A 5,712-nucleotide genomic window follows, 5' to 3' on the forward strand; every position below is an offset into this window, starting at 1 on the left:
AGGAAAAATGTGTGTTTGTTGCCAATGAGTTATCCTTCTTGGGCCATAAAATTTCAGCGGCTGGAATTGAGCCCCTACCTGATCAAGTTCAAGACATCATCGATTACCCAACCCAAAAAGACGTTCAAAGTTTACAAAAGCTTCTTGGGCTCATTAATTATTATCATCGGTTCATTCCAAAATGTTCTATGCTAGTCCATCCATTCAGAAATCTCCTGAAACCAAAGGCTCCGTTTGAGTGGTTATCATTACATGATACTGCCCTTGAACGCCTAAAGTCAACCTTATTCAATCGTACATTGTTGGTTTATCCGCGTTCAGATATCCCTCTCACAATCACCACGGACGCTTCAGATTCGAGATTGGGTGCAGTTTTGGAGCAGAAGTCTTCAAATGGCTGGGAACCATTGGCATTTTACTCTCGCGTTCTTTCAAAAGCAGAGGCCAAATACAGTGCTTTTGATCGGGAACTTTTGGCTGTCAAAGACTCAATTCTACCTTTCCGCCATTTTGTGGAAGGCACTTCTTTCACTATATTCACCAATCATAAGCCCTTGAATGCCGCCATCCACTCCAAAGGTCTTACCTGGAGTGATAGACAGTCCCGTCATTTCGCCATCATATCAGAATACACTACAGATATTCAGCACATTGACGGGAAAAATAATTTTGTGGCTGACGCGTTATCCCGCATTTATGGTATCTCCGGATCGCCCATTGATTGGCAGGCTTTTGCGGATGCTCAGTCACATGATCCATTCATACAAGGTCTTCCTGGTGCAATCACTAGTATCAGGTGTGATTATGTGGAACTCGAAAATGGTTCAATCCTGTGCAATGTTTCAACCGGTTCTAGTCGTCCAGTGGTTCCTCGATCCTGGGTTATTCAAATCATGGCCATTTTCCATGGGCTAAGCCACGGTGGCATTGCTCCAACAACTCGTGTCATTCAAGCTGAGTTTGTTTGGCATAACATGAAAAAAGACATTCGTGACTATGTGAAAGCTTGTGAGAAATGTCAACGCTCTAAGGTTGGTCGTCATACCCGTCACCCACTTAAACAGTTTCAACCTCCCTCCGGTCGTTTTGGCCATCTCCACGTGGACATTGTGGGGCCATTACCCTCATCCGATGAGTTCCGATATCTTTTCACGATGGTAGACAGGTGGACGCGCTGGCCAGAGGTGGTACCAATGTCCAGTATGACAAGTCAGGATTGTGCTCGTGCCCTTCTTCATGGTTGGATAGCACGATTTGGGGGGGCCTGAAATGATCACCTCCGATCGAGGACGACAGTTTGAATCAGGCCTATGGCGGGAATTAAGCCGTTTCCTTGGTTTCCAATCATCGCGTACCACGTCATACCACCCTCAGGCTATTGGACTCGTAGAACGGTTCCACCGTTCCCTCAAAGCCGTTTTGATGACCAAGTTAGTCAAAATTCAAGATTGGCATCACGAGTTACCTCTTGTCCTCCTCAGGTCTCCGATGGCTTACAAGCCAGATCTCGGCTATTCGGCAGCTCAGGCGGTATTTGGAGAGTCCCTCAGAGTTCCTGGTCGTTTTTTTCACACAAGCCCGGTTCCCCTGCGGCTGGATCGTTCATCCGCGATGTTCGTCGTCGTTTGGAAAACTTCCCTTGTGGTCCAACCTAAACGGCATGGCCTCTTTCCCCATATTCATCTTCGGCTTTAATGAAATCAAAGTTCGTGTTTGTTTGCATTGATTCGTCGGTGCAACCACCTCATACTGCGCCGTACGTCGGACCATTTCGGGTGATGGATCGCAATTCGGATTATTTCATGCTAGACATGAACGGCAAACTGGACTCAGTCTCGCTAGATCGACTCAGACCCGCTTTTCGTTCACAAGACATTCTACCAGAAATTTTGGAGCCTGAAGTGTGCTCATCGTGGTCGGGTGTTATTCCATGCCAAATAAGACCGTCATGGCTTATTTTTTGTTATTGTTTATCTTCCTCAATAAATTCTCCAAGGGGGGGGGGGGGTAGTGTGGCGATCAGCTAACCAGCTAGCTGATGGTGGTGTGCTCCCCTTTGATCATTCGGTTTCCAATTCTCGTCGAGTTCATACGCCATAATACTTTACTGTTACAATAGAGGTTGAGAGAGCGAGTTACCGGACCAATAGATGGCGTTCAAGAAGACTGACCGACAAAGCCCTGAGATGACACCGAATCGATGCGCCCTCCAGCGAGTAAATGTCCCCGCCAAAAATGTACCGGTTGAAACGGTGGGACAGAGCCCATTGTGTCACGTTGCCTGTTTTAATCGCAATTACATGATAACGAATTAACAATCAAGGTTCCAGGTTTTAATTTCCCGGACAACCAACGCATCCGCCATATCAGTGACACAAGCTCAAGGTGAAGTTGGACGATGAGTTGCGACGGCTTCGCGGACATGGATCACGTGGCCCTGGCAGACAAAAGCAAGAGGCCCGTTTTGGATCAGACGACTAATGGGATTGTGGATCAAATGGAAGACGGATCAATGGTATGATCCGGCGTCATGACCCGACTTGGACGGGTCTAAGCAAGATCCCTGGTCCAGGCCAAAGTTCGAGTCACCCATGAAGATCTACGGGCTCACGCCCAGGAGTGCCGTTTGGCGTTAACCGCGTCAACGCCACGTGGTGCCGTTTTGGAGCCGAGCCAGATCCATGCGCAGATGCTGTCTGGCCTGCGATGTCTCATTGATGAATGGAAGAGCATAGCCAAGGAGGGGGCCAATGTGGAGGAGTTGGACTGCTTACGGGACACAGCCATGCAGGAGTCCTCTGAATTCTCCGCCTTTCTTCGGCACTTGCTCATTGACCAATTAGAGGTTTTCAGCCACAAGAGTAGCCGTTCTTGCGGTAGCGCAAAGACCTCAGCTTCCAGCCAAAGAAGAGCTGAGGCCAAGATTGAGTTTGCCAAACGCAAGGCCCAGCAAACCACAGCCCAAGAGTTGGGGCTATTAGGGTTTAAGAAATTGGCCCTTGACGCTCAGATAGAAGAAGTCCAGCAAAAAGGGGATATGGAATCCCTTGAGGCCGAAATAGCGGCCATTGAACAACAGGAAGGGGACGCCGAATTCGGATTAAGGACACGCTTGTGCCCAGGAAACAATGGCAATCACATTCCCCGTGAAGTGGTGGAGAGCCGAAGGAACAGAAATCAAGAGTGGACAACAAAGCCAAAGTGACTCCTTCCAAGCAGTTTAGCGCCTCTGTTGTGTCTACTACCCAGGTCAGAAGGGAGGACCGTAGTAAGTGTTTTTGTTGTGACGAGTCACATGATACTGACAAGTGCCAGGTTTTCAATTCCAAAGGTTTTGAAGAGCGGATGGAGTTGACTCGATCGAAAGGGGCGTGCTTTGGGTGCTTGCAACGGGGACCTATCTCTAGAAGGTAGTGATGTGTTTCGATCCGGAAGGTCAGCTTTTTAGCAACCCAAAATGGCCGATCTACCTTTAGATAGGTTGCAACAAGTTCCCCCTTTTACGTTCATGGGAGTTGATTTTTTGGCCCGTTTACCATCAAGAACAAACGCAAGGAAGAGAAACGCTATGGTGTGGTTTTCTCTTGCCTTTCTTTGAGGTCAATCCACATTGAGGTGGCCCATTCGATGAACACGTCCTCCTACATTGGTTCCCTTCGAAGGATGATAGCGCGACGAGGCCCTATACGACTTCTGAGGTCAGATAACGACCTCAATTTTGTTGGAGGTGAAAGGGAGCTGACTGAAGCCCTTAACGAGATGGACCAGGAAAGGATCGCTACCTACTTGAACGATGGAGGAGCGGATTATCTTGGATGGAAGAGGAATCCACCCACGGGCTCTAATTTTGGAGGCGTGTGGGAGAGACAGATCCGGTCCATTCGCGCGATCTTGGCTGCCCTGATGATGGAGCATGGACGCATGCTCAATGATGAAACGTTCACAACCCTGATGTGTGAAGTCAAATCTATTGTGAACTCTCGACCGTTAACCGTGGACTGTTTGAGTGACGCCGGGAGTCCCCTGCCCTTGGCCCCGTCCATGCTCCTCACACGAAAAAAAACGAGTGATGCTTTCCCCACCCGGAGAATTTCAGAAGACCAATCTATAGTGCTAGCGACAATGGCGTAGAACTCAAATTTTCAAACCAGTACTGCAAAGTTTGATCCAAGCTAGATTTTTTAGATCAAGGGAACATTCATTTTCTGACTAAATAAATCCAGCTTGGATCAAACTCCCTAGTGGCTTTTACATGGAGGGGGGAACAATTCAAAGCTGTTCTAATGAAAAAAAACTGTGATTCTTATGGAAATTTAGTCCTTGATTATTGTTCAGATACTGATCCACTGAGATCAGAGCATACTGTTATTAGAATGTATGTGCCCAGCTCAACAAATTATTTAAGATACCTTAGTATGCCATGGCAATATAAAGCATCTTTAAATTTCTTTAAAGAATAAATGTGTACAGCTTAACAAATTGCTTAAGATACCTCAGTATGCCATGGCAATATAAAGCATCTTTAAAGTTTTAAAAATGTAATGTTGGCCCACGGCATCTTTGATGACTCCGCTATCCAGGCCATGGAGTTTTACCTTCAAAACTTGTCCAAAAATTGGGGTGATACATTAAAGTTCCTGAGAGTTATCAACCGTTGGTGGAAAATTGTAAACACCAGGAACCCGTTTGTCCTTTACCTCAAAACTCGTGATGACACCAGAGCGTCAATTCGATCTGTTAATGATGAAAAGTTCGTGTTCCTGAGCCAATTGTATGTATGGTTGGAGCAATGGGACAAGAACCTCGACGGCCAAGGGACACGCCGCCAACAACGAGAACTACTCCAGGAGAAGAATCAAGCTTCGGGACCCATGAACCAAATTGCAGCCGACCTTTTCGAGTTTGCTGGACGTCACTACCTGGTGGTAGTTGACAGATATTCGGGCTGGCCCTTCCAATATCTGTTGGATTCATTGACTACGGGAACAGTCACAAAAATTCTCTTAAGAATATTCCTTCAATTCGGTTTCCCAACAGTCACAAAAATTCTCTTAAGAATATTCCTTCAATTCGGTTTCCCAACACGAATTCGCACTGATGGAGGACCTCAGTTTTGTAGCGAATTCTGAAAGTTGTGCTGTGACAATGACATCTTACATGAATTATCGTCACCTTACAATCCTGAAAGCAATGGACTTGCAGAATCGGCAGTAAAGGCCATCAAGGGCCCTTATTACAAGTGTCATGGACGAGGCGACCCGTTGATGTTCGACAGAGCCTTGGCAACTTGGAGAAACATTCCCCGAGCGGATGGATTGTCACCATCGCAGTTGTTTCTCGGGCGAAGACAAAGAGGTTTCTTACCTACATAACCCGAGGCCGTTGGGGCTATGGCTCAAGGAGTTGCTTCTCGTATGAAAAGAGGAGCCGAAAAATCCATCAAAGTGAACTTCAACCGAAGAACAGAACCCCTTTTGCTTCTCAAGATCAACCAAAGAGTGCGTGTTCAGCACCCAGTTTTCAAAACCTGGAAAGAGCTTGGAACGATTGAAGCGATCAGAGATTCGGGATGTTTGTACATTTTTCTCATGGGTGACGGACGGAGGAGTTTGAGGAACAGAATCTTCATCAAGCCATTGGCTAGACAAGTGACTATAGATATAAAGCCTCCTATTACCGCCGAGTCAGATACCGAGGAAGATGACTCTTATC

The sequence above is a fragment of the Tigriopus californicus genome, chromosome 3, assembly GCF_007210705.1.
Source record: "Tigriopus californicus strain San Diego chromosome 3, Tcal_SD_v2.1, whole genome shotgun sequence".
Lineage (NCBI taxonomy): Eukaryota > Metazoa > Arthropoda > Copepoda > Harpacticoida > Harpacticidae > Tigriopus > Tigriopus californicus.